This window comes from Melozone crissalis, unplaced genomic scaffold (genome assembly GCF_028551555.1).
Source record: "Melozone crissalis strain CALT ecotype California unplaced genomic scaffold, PUWL_Pcris_2 ptg000018l_1, whole genome shotgun sequence".
Taxonomy (NCBI): domain Eukaryota; kingdom Metazoa; phylum Chordata; class Aves; order Passeriformes; family Passerellidae; genus Melozone; species Melozone crissalis.
In genome coordinates, this window is record NW_026535796.1 from 7,621,271 (window position 1) to 7,643,772 (window position 22,502).

Consider the following 22,502-nt stretch of genomic DNA (forward strand, 5'->3'; position numbering starts at 1 on the left):
GCTGGTCTAAAATTCACAAAAATATTTTCCTGGGCTTTTCAAGATTTCTTTCTTCCCAAAGTAGCCACATCGCTGGTGACTAATGATGTCCTCAAGGGTAAATAGTAAGAATTTGAAAAGTTTACTACTCTCAATGATGTCTTTTTGTCAGACATATTCTCTGAAGCAAACTCGAGGGCTGTCACATGTTTGTTAGAAAGATACTGCCTGTTTCAGAACTCCCACAGCTTTAAGTACATGTCTCTGGAGGTTCCTTTATGCATATAAAAATAATTAAATAATTTTTTTTTTTTTTTTTTTTTACTTTCTCTGTGCAAATTTTCAGCTTTTCAATCACCTAAATGTAATAGAGCCTGGTGTGATAGTACTAAGAATTCTCCCATTTAATGTCTAGGAAATTGCAGGAAGTTTATAATTTCCTTTGATAATCTGCTGTATTTCCCTTTTCGGGACATCCTGCAGAATGCAATGTTCACAAGCTGCATTCTGTGATGCAAAAAACTCTTCTTACACTAAACTAATTTTACACCAAAAAGAACAACTACTGGCCAAATTCAATGCCTCAAGAAACTCAGGACTCTCCTTGTACCCTACACCATTTATGTGGCTCCTTTGCAACATGAGAATCTTCAACAATTTTGAATTAATGGATAAAACTAAATAAGAGACCAGGACAAGAGGTAGTACACCACCCTTACTGCACTTGCATTTTGGCCCAAGTGACCAATTACAAGCATCAAAATCTCATAAATTCACATACAAATGAATCAGCACAAGATCAGTTTTTCATGCAACAGGCAGAAGTTTCACATCCCACAAAGAACAAAGTGGAAGCACAGAGTAGGGGCACTTTCTTTAGAAACAGGAAAAGGTCATCAATTCAAATTCATATTTTGGCACAAGCAGAAGAGCCAGATTCACCTTTTGGTAAAAGGGGGAATAGTCTCTCAAACATCCATAACTAGTAAAAAAACCCATAAGATTCACAGCCCTCAGCTAAGAGATTTACCTTTTGAAATTCTATTTCAAAACTGAGGTGGTGCTTAGCCACCAGCTCCTTTGCTTTCTAACAATAATGAAGCCTACCCACTCAAAGGTAGCTAAAAAACTGCAAGTACCCTTCTGGAAACCATAGCACTTTTCTCCAGTTGGACATTTTCAAAATGAAATATTTCACAGCCATATTTATCAGAGTAAATAAAGTTTTGAGAGAATTGTTACTGTGTTTCCTCCCTTTTAGGAGACTGCTCAGCTAATAAACATACTTGTTTTTTCAAACCACTGCTAGCTTTTCAATTCTTCGTCCACTGTAGGTGTGGCCTTGTAGCATACCATTCCACAGATTCAGTCTAATTTCTATGGCACCTAATGACTATTTCTCCATTTCTGGGGGAAAATAAACAATATTTCACTTGCTTGCTGGCAGGTATGGCTTTCAGACATGATTCTTCCACGTAGCTACTTGAATTTGTACTATGAGCGAAAATGATATGAACCAACCAGGGCTGAGCAATTGTATCTTTTTCTTGGAGAACTTTGTTCTCTGCCTTGGAATATTTATGTACAATTAATCAGATGCTCCAATACAAGCACCTCTGCTGTTATGGTGTCTCTCTAGTTCTAGAAGTTTAGCTTTATGGCAGAACACCATGATGCCACACACCTCTTAGAGCCTCTTACAAACATAGGATTTTTGGGGTTTGGGATAGGATTTTTTGTTCAAGCCATGACAGAGTAATGTAAGCAGAAGAATCTCATCCTCTTCTGCACATTTTCAAGGAGTATTATATCTTACATTTAAGAGTCATAGAAACAGAAACATTTGGAAATGCGAACTTTAAAGTCACAAATTTGACGAGGCAAAAATTATTCTTTTGATTTGTTTTCCTTCTTTGAGGGAGGACTGTTCATTCAATTTTTAAACCCTGGATTTTAATGCAAGTTTTCCCTGTCAAAGACAGGATTCTCACTTGCAAAAGGAAAACATGGGCTTTTGCAAATGTAAAAGCTGTATCTTTATGAAGAATTTCCATTTAAAACATCCCATATGAGCCCATAAAGTCAATAAATATTTTTGGCTTGAAGCGGATAACAGATACATCCAAACAATTAGAAAAGGCCAAAATATATTATGCAAATCGGATGTATTTAGCATGAACTCTCTGGAATTTCTATATAAACAAGTGATTAGAAGGTTCCCTTCAAAGGCCAATGTGATTAGCAGAAAAACTTCACAAATTCATTTACTGCCTAATGAAGTACATGTGTTTTTTTCCTTGGAGTTATCACAAGTTGTATATTAGCTATCTATCAAAGTGATTATTATAATGATGCCTTTTGTTCTAAGATCTCTTACAACACTCTCACATTTTAGCTCTGGCTGTCCATGATCTAGAAAAAAATTTAAATTAAAAAAATAATAAAAAGTAAGCCAAAAAAAAAATTATTCTAAATCTTGGGCTACCCACAGAAAAAAAAATAGCTACTTGAGCACAGTTAACAATGGTTCAAATTATGGACACAGCAACAGGCTGAAAGATTGCTGAAAATGCTCCATCCACATATACTGAATTATTTACAGTCAGGCATTGATAACTCTCTAACTTAGGAGCAATTACAGAAAAATTGAACTGGTTATTTTTCAGTTTACTGAACTAAGACTTTTTCTTTTTCATCTTGGAACTCAACCACAGGTGTTTCAAGAGACATTTTGCAGACGAAAACAGGCCAAGTAACACGTGTGAAGGATTCATTATGGTCTATGGGGTAAATAAGCTGGAATAAACGTTTACATGGAGCAAGGCCTAGAAGGAGCTCATATTTCCTTGTTTGTATGTGTTTTAGTCAGACCCTAAATGTAATCTGTACATAGTTTTTTGTGGTTTCATAAAACGTTGTTAAACTGTCCAGCCTGGTGATAGGTACTATATGATGCTGCAAAAGGTTTACTGTTCTCAAACTCTCAGCACTCTAGAAACGAACAATCAGTTCCATCTGCAAAAGGCAGCTGAATAAAAATAAAACCTAAATTGTAGTAGAAAGGAACACGTAGACAGCAGGGGAAAAGGATCAACTGCCGCAATTTATTGCTATAGTATAAACGGTGCGGCAACTTTAACATGGCAGGGCACTTACAGCAATATTATTCTTGTTAGAGCACTGCTCTGTCAGAGAAAACAAGAGTTCATTCACAGACATTAAATACAGCAGAAAAAAATCCAGGGAAGTGATTTGTACTTCATGGCAAAATGGTATATCCTCCCCTTTCCTGTTTTGATCCGCACTGGAACATACCAGTCAACTATTGAATGTAGTCCACTGTTCAAACGCAAGATTAACTGAGATGCTCCATGGCAAGCAAATAAATTTGCTTCCAGTGGAATAATTATTCTTACAGAATGTCATCTTCTCTTACAGCAGAGAGAGACAGGTGATGGCATTCAATAAAATGTGATTTTTATTCCCATTTTCTTGACATGAAGAGATGTATTACTTACTCAGTTCCTTTGAAATACATGCTCTGAGGTCATGTCTTTCTTTTTTTTTTTAGAATGCCATCACCAACTACATAATAGTTAGGTGACTAGGAAAAGTGGTAATATTATTTTCCATTCAACGTAATCCTGCATAAGCACATGAAAGAGCAGCTATTCATGTAATGGGCCCAGCAATATTGCAGTCTTTGTTTCCATATTTTTGAAAGCTAATCCTACCTACATTTGAGCTACTCAGATATATCTACAGCAAGTTACTATGTGACAAGTGTTGCAAATATGACAAGAGCTATTATCTGTAAAGAAAAAACTGAATCTATAACTCTTTGTACCATCTGATATTCTTTAGCATTTCAAGTAATTAGCAGCTTATTCCAAAAACATTTGAACAGTTAACAGATTTGATACCTATGGTTAATCCTCATTCAAATTACAATTACATGATATAATTACATGTAAATAAGAAAAATGAATTCAATATAACTCTTACTCTTTCCAATGTTGGGCTCTATGTTGGGAATCATACAGTATGTACAATTAGATTTATACTGCTAAGCTAAAAATATTGGTGAAGATCTAAAAATGACGAACAGTGCCTTTTAAATTAATGTCTTATTAGTTGAGTGAAGTACACTGACAAAGAATAATTTATGCTTATTCAAACTGCTCTCGACATCTTCAGGTGTTTCCAAATGAGCTCACAGAAGAGTGATTAAATGCATCTGATAACAAGCCACACATTGCTGAAATTACTTACCGCCTCATTTTATGATTAATTAAACATGTAGATTAAAGTTGCAAAAGAATTTAGATTAATGAGCAAGTTAAGTCTTGCTGATATAAGTGAATTGGGAATTGGATGCTCTGTGGAACTTTATAAACATGCATTTTATAATGAGTAAGACAAGGCTACATGTTGAATCCTGGCCACAAGGGCCTTTGACGATGCAGTCTTTTTTAACATGGTTTGACAGCTTTCAAATAACATTCTACTATAGACTTTAAACTTTGTGCATTGCTGTAAAACATGAGACTACATAACTCATGTATTAGGAGTACGATTATTTCAAAGCTCTCCAAGGTAATGACCCCCTGTAGCAGCAGCTGTTCAGAAAAATTACAAGCTCGATTGTTATTTTAATCAGAGAGAATTTAGTAGTTAAAAGCAGTTATGCAACTACTAAAATTATACGACACTCCATCAGTAGCCTTATAGCATCTTTCATAGTCCTGTTCCTCCCAATTCCCTCACCAAAAAACCTTGGTCATATTAGTGAAACAGGGTGTTCAGTGGTTCATGAAAAATTCAGTCATTTATTAAATCTGGTTTCTGTGCAAGGCAAGGTAACATTTAAATATGTGATTGTTCTTATCAGCTCCAAGAGTGTGTAAAAATATCTGCTAGGTTTGCCAATTGTCCATTTTTCCTCTTTAAGAACATCTACACCTATTCCACCCAGCTCTGTCTGCATCAGAAAGCCAAATTGGACTTCATGGCTTTGCAGGGCAAAAGATCACTCATCCAGATGTGCTTTGCTTTGTACAGGATGCTGAAACAAACTATTGACTTATCTGTATATTTATGTCATTTGTAAAAGTTCCCTCATCTACGGCATCAAATGACTCCTGCAGAGGAGGCTCAGGCCTCAGACTCACCTGAGGTGGCTGGCTACTTTTAAACCACGCAGTTCTTTTTTTAAAATTTGCATAAGAATCCATTTCCTTGTCCTAGATGTGTCCTACCAATTTACATCCTAACTTCAAAATATCAAAGGTCTATCCAACAAAAAATCAAGGACAACAAGAACCAAAAATGTGCGATCAGCACAAATTGCTCATGAAAAATATTAACCTCAGGTCACTCAGGTATGCTCATTTTTTCTAAGTATGTGTACCAACAGAAGTACAATGCCTTTATTTAGAGTTCTACAGCAGAGCACATGCCTTGAATACTTTGACTTCTTATTGATTCACTACAACACTTTAGCATAAGTTAATTATCAACCTTCAGCTGGACTGGTGCACATCAGTGTATCATTCAAAACACCACAACTGCCAGTTCCTACTTATTCTGTGCAGAGTGATGCTCCAAGATCATATTTACTGCCCTAGGACTACAAGCCTCCTCTCATTTATTAAAAGTGGATAGTGATTTTGTCATTTAGGGCCAGGCCTGTCCTGCATCCATAGAATCAGTCTTCCTGTTCTGTTTTCTAATTGAGTTTAAGCTTTTCATATACAACTACTTTATAATAGTTAATATATATTTGAAAGTATCTTTACTAATCAATAAATAAATAAGTGATAATCCTTATTGTGTATATAATGTGATAATTAATTCTTAGAAAAGGTACCTCCCATTTGCTAAACAACTCTACCTATGCATTTTAGTGCTATCACCAGGTTCTCTGGCCTTCCTTCAGAAGACACTGCTTGTTTCATTAACTGTGCTCTGGCTTTGTAATGTAGCAGGTTGCAGTCATGAGAAGGCATAAATTTACTAAAATGTAGTAAATTTTACTTGTAAGTTAAGGAATTGGTCTGTTTTACATTCAACTTCCAAAATTCTGGGACATCTGTGCTCTCCAGTCTAGGCCATTACATCACACTCTGAACACAGTCCTAACATAAAAATCTCACTAAACTGCAGAACAAACCAGAAGCAACGAAGTATGAGGTGAAAGAAGTTTTCTTCATAGCATGCTGAACATACTCATGATTAATAAGTTCCATTTTCCTGAAGTGAAAAAATAACTCTGCAGTCAAATAAAACTGCTTAGCTGGAGTCAATAAATGCAAGTCAATGGCAAATCCATGTTGGTGGCACAAGGTAGGTTGTGGGTGTTTTTCTATCTTTGATATTCAGTGGAAAAAAAAAAAAATCTCACCATAGGTCAATATTTGATAGCAGATAACAAGCATGTGTTCTTACTTATTAGAAAATTGTCTAACCACAATAAATGTTATTATCCAGTTCACTTTTTCCATGTATTTTTGTGCTTCCCTGTCATATGCATTTAATGTATTCTACTGAAAGAAACTTAGTGTGTAGATGCAATACAGAGTAGCACATAAAATCTTCAGAAACTAATATCCCAAAGGTTTTAGGAACACACCAAAGTACAGGACAAACAAACAAGTGGCAACTTGCCACCCAGCTCAGAGTTCAAAGGAACAAGTATTGAAAAGGTAGCTCTCAAAAACCTCAAAAATGAAAGAATATATTAGCTTTCCCTAGCTTTTTTACCCAACAGAACACTTTTGATCCCTGTCCATAAGCTTACCACCAAGGACTACATTTCCTGGATTCAGCTATTTGCTCAGAGGGTGAGGCAGCTCCACTCCTCTCCCTGTCACCATAGCACACTGAAGCTGCACTCAAAACAGTTAAAAGGAGAAAATAGAATCATTGCACAAAGGCATTTTTAAAGAGCAATCTGATCTCCACTGAAGCTCTAGGCTTCAGAAATACTAAAAAGTACAATTAGCTGATTAAACTTGTAATTAGTCTGTTAGCAAAACTCTGTTAATCCTGTTTTCAACAGCAAATTTGTTTTAATATATTTTAAAGGATTCTAAGGAAGGAAATTCAAATTTAACAACAAATGTGAATTCTCACTCGAGTTTTAAAACAAATGACTGGGACACTTATAAGCATTGTCACTTTAAACTTGCAGAAGGATTTAGACTTCTGAATTGAACTGATAGGAATTTTTCACATATTCCACCATTCTATAAAACTTATTACAACTACCAGGCTGGCTTCAAATTTTCTCAAACCTAAAGCAAAACACTGACAGAAATCTGCTGGGATTTCTGGCAGAAATTACTGGTCACAGAGGTCCTGGTAGGGTCTGTTGTCAAGGTTGTCTGAGGCAGGTATCTGAAGCATTCCCTAGATACCCACAGTGAAACTGGCATTTTGAAACTGACACTGCGGTTATTAAGTCTTCAGATACTTTAGAAGTGGTCTGGAATTAAATATTCTGTGGTCAAAAGCTGAGACCACTTAACTCTGCAGCTACTTCTACCCTGTAAGCAGATTACTTAGACACAAAAATTAAAGCATGCAGATGAAGTTTAAAGATATACAAGAACTGTAAGAAATATTTTTCCCTGGAGATTTGCCAGTGGAAAATGTTGCTAACTTGTCTGTTTCTTCAAGAGCATGTCCAGCAGATCCCATCTACTATAGAATGATATGTTCTCACAGACAGAAAAGGAGATTGCTTCAAAGCTATCAGTCAGGGCTGACTACAGAGAAGAATCCTCCTACTCAGCTGTTCTCCAGAATCATCTTTCCAACACGTAAATATGAACAAAACATTAACCAGAGAATTAATGAAAATAACTCTGATTTATAGTCCATATCTGATTTACACACATACCTTCTATTGTAAGAAAACAAGCATTCAGAATTATTACCCTTTCACTTTTTTTTTCTACCTCAGTAATTGGACAGAAACATTGCTAAAGGCTGTACCAGGGAAAACTCTGGGGGTTTTGTGTCCAATACCACTTGACAGAACAAATCAAAGATGTAAAGCAGCTTGAAATTAATTGCCTCAAAAGGAGACACCTTCACACTGCAATACAGAATAAGAAGAAACTTTACCTGGAAGGAATTAAGGAGTGGCCTTTTAAGTCATGATTGTACTAATTCATGGAACAGATAGAAATTTCTCCTGCTGGCAGAGCTGGTTTGCATTCAGGAATGGATGTTAACAGGAAAAGTCCAGTGTGGATGATTAAAAAATGGACAGAAATATGTGCATGTGCCAGTAGCACGCGGAGACAAATAGTCCAAAGAATGCTCAGATGACATTTGACGTTACCAGCACATGACAACACACTGCATTATATTTTAAGACAAGAACCAGGATGACATGTCTAAGCTTCCAGAGCTCTTCATGTTACTTGCTCACTTAGCTTCTAGTATCCATCCAAAATTAACCTTAAGTGTCTCCCTGTACAAGGGTAAAAATAGGAAAAAGAAGGAGCATCTGCATATTTGATCCCATGACACCACTGACATTTTACTAATTTTATGAGATGAATAAATGAAAGGGGTGACTTCACAAAAGTCATTTTGATATAGTTTAAAGGTATAAAGCCAAACTTAGATTGGGCAAATCAAAATAATTCTATTGAACTTGTCTTGGCAATACCAAACCCCCCCCAGCAGTGGTTAAGTCATCCTGTTTGTTATATACAGATGTTTCCTGCTGAAAAAAAAGAAAAACTGAAAAAAAAAAGCAACCCAACTTATAATTTCTGTACCTATGACCAGTGCCATTACAAGATGCAAGAGAGGATTCTCAAAACTCTGTATATGAGTTTCCAATCCTGACTGGAAACTCTGGAAATGGTGAGGAAAGCGCTCACTTCTCTCCTTTTAAATGATCTTAAGTTAGCATTATTCAAAAAAAATAAAAGTCATTGGAAGATACTCAGATATCATGGTAATGGTGGCCACAGTAGGTACTCAAAGACAGTTAAACAGGCTTATTGACTGTTACATAAGTGCTTTTCAGAGCTTGTCATCTCACACAGAAGAAATTACAGGGCGGGGATGTGGAAAAAAAGAAGCAAAAAACCAGAATCCAAGGGGAAAAGAGAGCTCATTGTTCCATTGTCCCAACAAATCAACATTTTGAAATAACACTTTGTTACAGAGCTCCCTTTTTTCTCCTGCAAAGTGAGTATTATTCATATTTATCTGAAATCTATCAGGTCAGTGTGAGACACAATCAACAGAGAAAGACATTCTGGAAGGACACCACTTGCTGCATGTTCCTCAGTTTTAGCTTAAGCCAGTTAGGTCTTCATTCTGCTCTCTACTGGGTATTCAGAGAGCCAGAATTGGGCTTTATTATTCCAGAAAGCCACACATCTCCTATGTATGGCAGACATTTAATCTTAATGGATCCCACAGCAACTCCATCAAGATACTAAATAAGAGCAAGGGTAGGGCTGTCAAGCACTACAGATGAGTGCTCTGGGAGCAAAGAACAGCTCATCCACCATGTGTCATGGGCTTTTCAACATATTTCCATCTTTCCCTGGGATTATTTGAAGAATGGAAAGGAGAGTTTGGCAACCAAATATATGCCTCTGCTTAGGGAGAACTAAGAAGAATGAGGAAGGATTACTTCCCTTATTTCGTGGGCAGGAAAAATCATCCATCAGAATGACAAATGCAGTACCTTTATAGGCTCACAGCCATTCTCTGAGCAATTCTGTGGTGCTATTGTGAACTCACAGCTACTTTCCTGTTAATCTGCTTTTAAAAACCTCAACAGCTGCTGAGAACACCAATAATAATGCTTTTAATAATAACCAAACCTTATGCAGAAACCTTATAGCAGCCTTCCAGTATCTAAATGGGGGCGACAAGAAAGCAGCTAGAGAGGTTTTAGAGGGACATGTAGTGATAGGACACAGAGGAATGACTGTAAACTGAAAAAGGAGAGGTGTAGATTAGATGTTAGGAAGAAATTTCACTATGAGGCTGGTGAGGCACTGGAACAGGTTGCCCCAGAAGCTGTGGGTGCCCCATCCCTGGAAGTGTTCGAGGCCAGGTTGAATGGGCCTCTGAGCAACCTGGTCTAGTGGGAGGTGTCCCTACCCATGGCAGGGGGTTGGAATGAAATTACCTTTAAGGTTCCTTCCAACCCAGGCCATTCTGCGATTTTAATATCTCAAAGTATAAGTAGGTTGACTCAAACACTAAAAGGGGAATGGCACAGAAGGCCCTGAATGCCAGCTTGTGTTTGTAGGACTAGCAACATGAATGGATCAGACAGTTTAAAAGAATGGATCGTGTCACAGGGCTCCTGAAACAATGAATGGCCAGAACCAAACAGAAAGTGGGAGTAAAAAGGAATTCTTATGTTTTCATCAAGAGCCATGAACAATTCAAGGGCACTGTCAGGTACAAGAAGTAAAAATACTCATGTGGAAATATCAGGAAAGAATTTCAACTGTTGGGTCAGGGATTTTTTTTCCAGCCAAGACAGAAGGGCAGGAGGGGAGTGTTGGCATTTAAATTTATAAAAACATTGAACCTTGTGATCTTTGTTGCTATATTAAGCAGAAACTATAGTTACTTCTCTGAGAAATCGTTTGTGTTAGAACTCAGCAGATTAATAGGATGCCCAAACTAATCTGGGAGTCTAGAAACAGGACTAAGTGGATATTCTCAAAAGACTGTGTTTCAATAGACCTCTCATGCACTGGAGCTTGGATAGGAATATAATGACTACTCCACTTCATCATATAATATCTGTTAAAGACATTTAAATACTTCCTTAGTAATATTACTTCCTCCGGTTACAACAACTGCAGACTGAGACGTCCTGGGAAAATATTCTCTTATCTATAGAGCCTCTGTTTTTCTGTTACTATGAAACTTCTGTCCTTCATTAACATTCAAATCACCTTCTTTCTCTGCAGCTGGTGGAGAGGCACTTCACTTTTTTGTCCTAGCAGTGATATAGCAGAACCTTTAACCAAGAACAGGATGTGTCTGGGATCACCTTTAGAGTTTAAAGTTTGTAAACTCTTAGGTTTTTTAGAATCTTGAAAGGCAAAACAAAGAAACAGTCCAGGAAATAGCTGTAATTAGGAATCATCCTTTTCTTTCTTTTCTCCCTGTTTTTAAAACTGTTGTTTCAAATAAACTGGCCTTAAACACTGCATAAGGGGCTATTCCAGGAGGTTGTTCTGGTGAGATATGTATTTGCTTTCTTTAAAAAAAAGTCTAAAAAAAATGCCGCTTCCCCTAACACCAGATAACCTCTCCCTTCCACTCACAAAATACCAAAAATTGTAATCCTACATCTTTGAGGAGAGAAAGAACACTTTAGGACAGCAGAACTGAATACTTCTTTCAGCTTTGCTAGGCTTAGAAAGTGGTTCTGCAAACAGACTTTTGCAACACTACCAAAGAAATCTTTGATCAAATTTGTCAGAGAAACTAGAAAACGAGTTTGACTCAGCTAACTAATCTAGTTTTCAGTGCTAAGAGATAAAGGCTAAAACAGTTCCCTTTAGTAATATCACTTATACCTTCCCTGAACAGAAATGCATACCTGTAACATATTTCAGTGATTTTCATGTGCATTACTGGAAGGGTAAAAAATACCTGGTGTATGGCGCTAGCTAATTATTTGGGAACTCCTAACCTTAAGAAGGTTAAACACCAGTTCTCAAAATTTTTGAGCATTATCAACAATGAATATTAAATTATAAAGACAAAGTTTAATATATTTAATATAAGTACCATTTTCCACAAAATAAAGTTTTAGTTTGCAGCTGGATAAAACAAAGTACTTCTAGATCTTGGAACTTATATTATACTACTTATATCTATGTTCTGTCACTTATATCATGTTCAGTCCATTTTAATTTAATAAGTTAACTCTTAATTGCCAATTCTATTTCTTAACTGCAAAAATTTCTATTTTTTTCTGTTTAGTTTGTAATACTGCATTTTTTTCACTACAGTAATTGATGTATTATGATTATATTGTGATTATATTAACAATGAATGGTCAATTATGTTTTGCATCCCTGCTATTCTGCAGTTTGTAGAATTAGTGCAACTGGTTAATAGCAGAAGGAACTTATTTTGGTGTTCACTTAGTTTTATAGTTCCTACTTGGGAGTAAAACAAAAACTTTAATTGAATCAGAGAAAATAATTAAAAACAAAAAAATCTTAATTTTCTTTTTGATATGTTTCTGTTTGATTATGACATTCATTTGTCATAGTCTCAAAATTTATTAAGGCTCCAATGTAATTAACTTACAAAAACTGACCTAAAAAAATTTTTAAAACCTGTCACATTTTGAAAGAAATATCAAATTACTGTACTCAAGGTAGTGAAATTATTTCTTTGATGAGCACTAAATGCTCTATTGTGCTAGATGGGAACTGCATGAACATATCTTACACAAAAAAACCCCAAATTCTACCCCATAGCTATATAGATGCAACATTCTCTAAAATTGTGATTGGCTGAAGGGGATTTTCTTACAACTGAAGCCTAAACTGAAAACAAGCCTTTGGCACATACTTATTGAAAAACGCTAAAAAGGGAAGAAATATGTATAATTCCTATAGTAAGTAGAACCTGGAGAACCATGTACCATTTAAAAGCAGTAAGATATTTCCTAGTGAGTTTGGGTAGCTTGAGAGTTATTAACATGTCAGTAGTTTAAAATGGCCCCTCCTGAATGGTAACACAAGTAGCAGCAGTTGTTACTACAACTACTGTATTTACAATTGTAACAATTGAAAGCAGTGCTACAGCCATTTGTGGTTAATCCCTCTTTTGGGCAATAGAATTTGCCATCCCTTCTATGATTATAGCTCCAAAAAAATTGTTAATTTATCAAAGATTAGGAAAGGAAACAGAGATTAAAGGAGCTGCTCATAGCCATAAAACCAGGAGCAACCACCACAGGTCAACCTGCCTGGACACAAACACCGAATGACCTTGAAGAGCTTGCATTTTCTTAGCTCATGAAAACTTAAGAAAAATATCCTCTCTCTGCACCCAAACTGGAATGAATCTTAACAGCCACCAAGAAGAATGTTGAGGACAAATATATCAGAGCATGGTACTTACCCCAGAGACTGGAGACTGGCACTAACTCTCAAGGAGAAGCAAGTGCATGGAAGCTGATCCCTCCCATCTTCACCAAGTTACACCACCAAATTAGCCTCCCTCCCATTCGCAGGTGCTGCTCCCCTGAATGCTAATGCCTATCACATGTGCTTACAAGGCAAAGAAAAATCCCCTAAATTTCATTGGGCTGGACAGAGCAATATTTCAAGAAGCAGCTGTTGTTGGTAGCGTTCAAGTTTATTGGCAATCCTTATGAAACTACCCCCAAAACACATACTGTGTCTGATCTCATGTTAAGAAGGCTTTTCTCTAAAGAGTATTGAATCACTTTAATGTAGATTCTAATGCTGCCTTACTCCGCTTTCAAGGTAGCCAGTAAATTCAACTTTACTACTCTACTATAAAGATGTGAAAGAACTGTAACAGCATCTAAAAATGAGCTGTTGCCACTATACTGTTCAGTTTAGAAAACTCTAAACTGAATACTGATGAAAAATGTTAATGACAGTTTGCTGAGTTGCCAAGAGAAATGAGACAAGACAATTCACTACATTTTTGTTATAAAATGTAAATTAAAACATCCTAAAGGATCTGCCACAACTCCAAGAAGGACTGAAAGGAAGATCTAAACAATTTTTTAAAAAGAGCTATCCAGCAGCCATACTTACCTAATCACAATCACAGCAAAGACCTCAATATTCACAGGATTTTAACTCCTGCAAAGTCCTGTCTATTGCAAGGAAGGACCTCAAAGTATTTAAAGCACCTTGCTGAATTAAGGCCTTAATCACATATGTATTATACACCTCTGAGCAGTTTGCATTAGATCACCAATACAGACTCAATAGACTGGATAAGATGGTAAATTCAAAATGCTGTAATAGTGTCAAGGGAAGTTTAGGTTGTATATCAGGAAAAGATTGTTTTCCTCACTTCCAGAGGGTGCCTGGGCACTGGAACAGCTCCCCTGGGCTGGGAGCACAACACCAAGCCTGCCAGAGCTCAAGAAGCATTTGGACAATGCTCTCAGGCACATGGTGTGATATTTGTGGGTGTGATTTGTCCTGTGCAGGGCCAGGAGTGGGACTCAATGATCCCTGTGGGTCCTTTCCAGCTCAGGATATTCTATGATTCTGTGTGAAATGTCAGAAATGCCCCCTGAGCCTGTGATCCTTTAGCTGTGAGGCAGTGGCTTGTCTCCTTTATCACACCCATGTCTATGACCCTGTGACTGAAAATGAATACTGCCTTTCTTCAGTAGTGATAATGAAATTATTTTACAGCCCCAGCCCTTCCCCAGACTCTGTAAACTAATTCCATGGCATGACCTCAGTCCTACAGCTCACAAATGGCACAGAAGGTACAGAGAAAAGGCAGAAAGGAGAGGCACTGTATCCCCTGGCATCTCTGCGTGGCAGCTGGTGAGAGACAAAACAAAAAAAATCAGATCACTGCCTAGAGAGTCTATTGGCAACTCTCAGTTGCATCTGGGAACAATGACCCATCAAAGCTAACTACGCATTGTTAATATCCCTACCTAATCCAGGAAACGGGAAAGAAAAGTACAGAGTGCCCTAGCAAATCCTACAACCTTCCAACTCACTCACATCTTCATTTTCCTGGCTCTGGTAAGCATATAAGCAGCATTATTGCAGCAGTGTCCCCAGTGCTGCCATAAACATCATCTGGGGCCAGGCTGGGGGTGAGGGTGCATTCACTGCTGCCAGGAGGTATTTATTCCATATTTTCACAAAATACAGAGAAGCCAAGGAGGCTCCATTTCAAGCTTCCACCTCACTGGTCTAAGAAGAAATTAATGTGGTGCAGAACTTCCCTACAGTGATATACTTGGGTCTGGGAAACATGTTTCTGAGGGCTGGATTACGATTTTTGGGATGTAGAATTTTCGAGCTATTGGGTTCTAAGCCTGCACAGTCTTAAGCTTGCAGCTATTGGCATGTTTGACATTTTAAACTATGAAATACCAACCTATTTTGAAATTGTCCAAATCATTAGTTGTGGAATTTTCCTAGCACTTCATGAATACCACTGTTAATTGGGCAATTAACTCGAAACTACAGAATATGCTGTGATGGCATGATATGATATAAGCCATGTAAAAGAAGGAACAGCCAAGCAACTCAGTATGTTGAAAGATATTAATGAAGTGGCAAAATCTGCCAGAAAAATAATAATGGGTGATTTTAACTACCCCAATATTAACTGGTTGAATAACACATCTGTACATGGTTTGGAGAAGCAGCTTATTGATACTATAAATGGCTTCTTTTTGGAGCAGCTCCTTCTGGAGCACAGAGGAGGAGGAGTTCCACTCAGTTATTAATTTGTGTGTGTGTTTGTGTAGAAAGCAAGCATGGGTGTTCTGCTAAGCAACAATGGCCATGGGACAATGAGTTTGAATCTGGATGATGAAGTATTTCAAGTGGTAACCAAATAGTTAATGGCAGGTGGGTGGGTGAGGAAAAACCCATGAACAACAGACATCTCAAAAGGGATGGCTGTTTGGGAGGAATGAAGGAGTTTATTCACGCACAGAAACAAAACACCAGAATTAAAAAGAGAAGGGAGGAAAATATATTAAAAAAAAAAAAAAAGGGCTAGGTTAGCATGTTTCTTGGATAAAGTACAAGAATCTATGAGGTCTTAAAAAATAATTCTCTTTGAATGTGTGAACTCTGCCTAAATGTTTAAAACAGTGCATAACACTGATTATTGTTATAACTTACTGCTCAATATTGTACAATATCAAACAAAACCATAATGCAAATGGTGGCAATCAAAATGTATAAATTCTGTTTCAAAAATTACAGGAAGAGAAATTATTATTTTTCCATAATTATTCAAGCTGACCTGCGAGGAGGACACACATATGTTATCTAATGTACAAATCTGGAATCTGGAGTAAGAGCATAAAGGTCTTACAACTTTTTTGAGGAATTTAGCAAAAAAGATAATTGAATGTGTGTGGTTATGCTTCCCTGATCATCCTCTAAATAGGGGGGAACTTTTACTTCATTTTACTTTGCTTGGCTTCAGATTCTTGCCCTTTACTCTGATCATTTCAGCAGATCTAACTGTAGTTGTGTCCTATCAGTGACCAATTCTTTTTAAGAAATTGTTATATTCCAAGCTAGTAAAAATTTGAGTAGAAAACATATACTGAAGCAGGAATTTCCTATACACAGCCAGTTTGCCAGCTACTCTTTCCTCTTCACTCTGCTGCCCTACAAGACTTTAGGTCTTCTGCAAGACCGTGTGTCAGCTCCTGAAAACAACAACTTTGAGTGAAGTTTTACACTGTGTGAACTGTTTCATTGGGAAAGGCTGAAGTGAGTGATAAAACTCATGTAACCTGCTTTGTTTTAGCTTTGGAGAATTGGATTAATTACTCCCTGGGGCTTTTTGGATCCTGCAGGGAGCATCTCTGAGACCAAGTTTCAGAGCCAGGATTATATTTACACAATTAAGTGTAGCCTTTGAATATTTTATGATGCACACTACTGAATACATCACATGCGTGCATTAAGAACTGAAGCTGCTCCCACTTACTTCAAATTGATTTTACTCAATGTCTTGTTAATGTGGACACACAAAAAATATCAATTCCTCATCACTGTACATGAACTTAAAATACTAAAAGTAAAAAATTATTTCAAATTTTCAAATTATTTGTATTTTAATTATTAATTAAAGGATAACCAAGAAGAAAAGAAAATTATGGAACATTTTTTTTGAATGCACTTATTTTTAAAACTGGCCTTTGTACTTTATCTTATCTTTAATATCTTAAAGTAACATTTTTAATATGGGCTTCACTTTGATCAGCACTTTTTAATTAACTTAAGAAATGTGAGTGTTTTACAGCACAGTCTTTATCAATTTTTTTATTTAGCTATTAACAGTTATGTTTTACCTTCAGCAGACCATTATCAGATTCCTATCGAGTCAGGCTTTGGTATATACCAAAATCTTGATACATCTAGCAAGCAGTTAACCTCTTACCCTGCTCTCTCTTGTAACTGTGATTATGATGAATGAGTGGTTAGTTCTAAGAAATTCTGTTTTATGTCAATAAATGAATCAAACGGCCATTGGTATATGGGCATTAGGAAGACAGAGAGAAAATGAAGCTGTCTGGGGACACTTTATAACCCTTTCCCTTGTAAGTAATATGATTTGAAAAGTTAATGCTGACATCAACTGTTGGTATTGTTCATCTCTACTGTAGAATAAGACATTCTTTGTCTTATTTACGTAAAATGAGAAATACTCTATATAATTTATTACTCACAGCATGGCTTAGAGAAAATTCTCTTTACAGCTTTCCTGAGGTGCTGCACTGTAGTTATTAAATTACTGGAAACTTTGGGTTTGTGATGAACAACCATTTCTTCCAGAAATATTTGGTCTCTGTAAATGCCAATCCCTTACTGAAAACCTGTCCAGGTATGGCTTTGTGCAAGTACTTTGCATCTACATTCCTAATTGGGCTTCTTAACAGAAATCCTTCCTATTCCACTCTCCCAAGCATTGCACACAACTTCAGCAGCATATAGAATTGTTTGGATGAGGATTTGCATTTTCTTGCTTAGCACTTTTGCAAAGGGGTTTTTAGACAGCAGATGGATCTAGTGCATTGCACGGATCTCATCCAGCACGCATATGGAGCAGCAGCAGAGCGAGGAAGCCCCGCTCACATACAGAGCATGACAGCCCTTGGAAAAAGAAAAAGCATTTCTAGCAGCAGCTCCACTAAGTGGTTCAACTTTCACCAGAAAGTAAGCAAAGACATCACGTGTGGCCCCTGTCTTTGTGCAGTGTGTCAGGAGCTGGTTGGAGGGGGCTCTTGACCACACTGGTGTCCTCGTCCCAGTAACTGCTAAAGAGTCTTACAGCCTGAAACCCCTTGGGTTTATGTGAATTAAAACTGTTATTCTGTTTATTTTCTCTTGTGCCATACATTTCTTTCTTCATAAAGAACTGAAGGAGATTTCTGTGCTATGCTAAATATCAAAATCCCAAAAGTAGCTTAAATGCATTACTTGTTTATTGTCTAAAATGAATACAATGCTTTCACAATACAAGTATTCTGTGTACCCATTTATTTGTTTACTTACTACCAAGAAACAGCCTGCATGGTCAGCAGAGAAGCAGCCAAAATAATGTCTGCTGCACTCGGAAGGTAAAAGGGGGAGCTCAGATAGGAGCAGGTTTCTGTGCCAGCATCAGGCAACAGACTTCCCTTCTATTAGAGCTACAAGTCCCCAGGTGACCTCCCACAAGCAAACAGCTTGGGATAAAATCACACAGGGGAGTCCATCAGACATCCCAGTTGGAAGCACAGGCTGGGGAAAGAACCTCAGATGCTGAAAAACAAACAGGACTTTTGGTATTTGAGCTCTGTCCTGTTCTCAGCAAAGGAGTGGCTCAGCCACCTTTCCCTCCCCTTGAGTCCTTCCCCACACCTTCCTCTCCTCAGGTACAGCCACAAAACTCCGGATGGATGCAACAATGCTTCTATCAGATCCTCACTGGCAAATGTGTTTGGGCACCAGGTTTTAGCTGAGCATAAAGAAATGCTTTTCCCACCTCCACTTTCTTTCTACTCAACTTACTGTCTCTGAAGAACATCTAAAATATGTACATTTACAAAATTATTCTCACACAAAAAAATTCTTCAAGGTGGGTGTCTTCTTTTTTATTTATTTACACCACATGTTATATACTGGAAATTTGTTTCTTACTAGAAATTTTGTGTGTTGCAACCCTTACATAAAAACAACAAGACAGGGTTCCACAAGAAATCGATTTTATATTCACCATTTAAAAAATAAACCCAGGAAAACAGAGCTTCAAATTTCTGAGGGTCTAGTTAAATTATGGTTTAAAAATATTATTTTACACTAGCATGTCACAGTGTCACCTGGAAAGGATGCAGAAAATAAAGGCCTCTGGTACCTGCAGCACACACATGCCAAAAAAGGTGTGGATGCTGCAGCAATAGAGATTCTAGTTAGGCACCACTGTCTTAATAGGAACTTTGTTGTCTTAATAGGAACTTTGAAACAGCTGTTTGTAGAAAGAGGTATGTGATAAGCTGGCAAACATGTCCTTGACCAAAATGCTGATTAACACCCTGTCTTGTGAAAAGAAAAATGGAGATCAGCTTTTTCAGACTTGGGTTCAGTATATTGTTTCTGTGGAAAGTAGAGAGCAAATATTTTCCCAAATATATTAACTGTAATCCAGTAGAACATCACATGTTATCAATTAAACCCATAAGGTAATAGTACCAAAGACATATGTCTTCATGTGCTCCAAAGAGGCTGTGCTTTCTTTGAATTGTTATACAAACAGTCACAATTAAATAATTTTCTCCTTTTAAATAAGCTGGTAGAAATACAAAGCACAAATCCATTTGGTCAGATGCTCCATGGTGTAAATAGAAACACTCTAAATTAAACAAAAAAGAGTATAAATGTTGCCTTAAAAATAAGACTGGGGAAAAACATCAAATATTGAGTTTGAAGAAAAGCATGCTTCTGTTAATATGCTGATTAGAGTAAGTGTTTGAAAAGATAAAATTTACCTACCCACAATGTCAGTTTTGTTGTGTCATAACATGTGTTCCCTAAGTGCTTCGGGTTCTGTTCTCAAACCTTCTTAAAATAAAAATCCTGTTGTTCGTTTTCAAAGAAATTTGGTTTCATTCCCAAATAAAATTATATTTTTTGCCATGCCTTCAACACAGGTTTTTCTCTATAGAGCTCAAGACACGGAAGTTTCATGGGCTTTAACACCCCTCATTTCAGGCTTTATTTTTCTCACTCTGTGTTTTCACATTGTAGCCAAGCCACAATAAAATGTTTACACAGAAACTGAACTGCTAGTAACAAGATGTATCTAATTGCTGATGTACAAGCAAAATTGGGTTTAAATGCTGTGTTATTAAATGATATTTATTTTTCCATTTATATCTTTAAATAACTATTGCAGTTTACTACTGGACAAACCTACTTGAGAAGAACAATTAAATAAATTAAACCACGTTAAAACCACATTCTTGAAAAAAAGGTAACCTTTAGTTAGGACAATTACTCTGTGGGCATAAAACAAAAGCACAAATGTCACATTTTCCATGAAATTTACTTTTGTATGAATCATCAATCCTGTTTTCCCCTGAACAAAACTAGCCAAATATGACCAAAAAATCCCAAAGTTGCCTGAACTGGATGATCCAAGTAATTACATGTTACAGCAGAATGCATCTATGACAAAACTTTCAAAAATTTGAGGAAAAAGTTATTATAGCCCCTGGTTGAAATAGCTTTGGTATAGACCTATAGCAGCATTTAGCTGATCTTGCTCTATTCCCATTAAAAAATCTGCAGAGTTTCAAAGATCAATCTTCCCAGCACTGATCTGCACTCCTTCCCTTTGGAGTACAGATCAAACAGACACGCCATGAAAACATGCCCAAATATTACAGCATAACATGAAAAAGGTATACACTTCTCATTTGCATTTTTTAAATACTGCTTAGAATTTATTCTCAAGACCCCTTATACAAGCACACTTCTTGCCTTCCATGCCAGCCCCCAAAGCTCTCATCTCCGCCTTTGCTTAGGGCCTGGATGGACTCTGGATCAGGCCCTGATCCTGAGTCCATCAGCTTCCATGGTCACCTCACATACATAAGTATTTATTACTATAGTATTTGCAGAAATCAAGTCTTTAATTGGAAAGGTATCTCAGGTCACAGCCTGTCCTATTACTCTATTTTATCAGTCTCATTTATGACATTGTGCATAGTCCTGTTACTGCATAATAAGAATCTGTATCTGCCTAAATCATGTACAGAGTATTTGTAAGTTTGGAGAGGTACAATAAGAGATGCTTTAAGATCTCAGCCTGTATTACTGCAGAAGCTGTACTTCAATGTTTTTCTCAGTATGTGAGGAACACAGGGCTGAATCCATCAGTTGTACCTCCTACATTTCATTTTATTTTCAGTTTATGTGAACTTAAGGTTAGCATATGTTTCTAGATATATGGTGCTAAACACTGGAATGAGTCATTTCAGCAGAGAAGAACAGTCAGCACGGCGCTGGCTTCTCCCAGCACTCATGTCACTGTGACTGAGGTCTGGGCTGCAGAGGACACCAGAGACAGGCCAGGCTGTGGCTCATCCTTTCACGCAGCCATCACCTCAGCTTTGCTGCTCAGGCTGCTGAGCCAGGTCCCAGCTCTCGTGGCCACAATGCGCCAGGTGTCTCAGCTGTGCTAACAGGCAGCGTGCAGGGGTGGGATCAAAGCTGCCCATACCTCTCCTGGAAGTTTAGATACTTACTGGATTGACCTAAACACAAGGATGGTTTTCAAAGCACATTTTTTGTCACTTTTCTTTACTGCAGCTCTTTGTTGATGTCAGTCGAGAAGAGCAGGACTCAGACCTGCAGCCCAAAATATAATTACTAAAGCCCTTTCTGTGTTTGTAATACTACCTGAACATGAATTGAATAGTACTTACAACTTCCCACCCAATTAGCTTGGTACACAAAAATTTCACCATGAAACTACCACTGAATTTATTCTTTGGAAATATTCCTTTTCCTTGGAGAGTGTGCTCTATATTGAGGTATAAAGAGCTACTCTTTGTATGGATTAATATATTACTATTTCCATTTATAAAAGAGGAAAATGAAGAAAAGAAACTGATTGCTTAAAAAAAAATAAGCAGTAGCAAAGCCAGAAAGAATATAACAAATTCCTCACTCTCAATTCAGTAATCACTTTATATTGCCTTCTCAGAACTATTTTTCAATGGTAATACTTGGTTTTAAACTGTTTATCTTATTAGATAATATTTTCTTTATCTCTGACTGAGAATGTTCATTAAAGAAATGCTGACCTGTAAATGAAGGAAAGTGAAAATAGAATAGAAAAACCATATGTGAAAATGAACATTTGTAAAGAGGAAGGGTTAGTAAAAATTGAACACATTTCCATATTGAGAGGAGAACCAGCCATATTTTTTCCCTGATGAATGCAGTTTTGTGAACATCTTTTTCCACAAATGATTGAATAAATATTTATTCATAAACTATATTTGTGACTTAAGAGAACAAGCTGCATAGATTGGTTTTATTTATACTACATCATATGTGAGGTACTGCAATAATTTATATCATGCCAAGTCTAGGGCCCATTAGATTTTCCTTATTATACTTGACTAAAGCTGAGGACCATCCAAAACAGCAATTCTGAAAGCTTTCTATTTGTTTTATGAATAACTATCTTCCTCCTGATCCTCTCCTCTGGCTTTCCCTTTCTCAAAGCATTTCTGTTTAGGT

At 37.0% G+C, this 22,502-nt stretch overlaps 1 protein-coding gene across 7 annotated transcripts in view; it reads right to left on the bottom strand.

Moving 5' to 3' along the window:
• The window catches only part of SOX6 (SRY-box transcription factor 6), a 370,323-nt gene that overhangs the window by 292,220 nt on the left and 55,601 nt on the right, over nt 1–22,502 (bottom strand). The window lies entirely within an intron of this gene.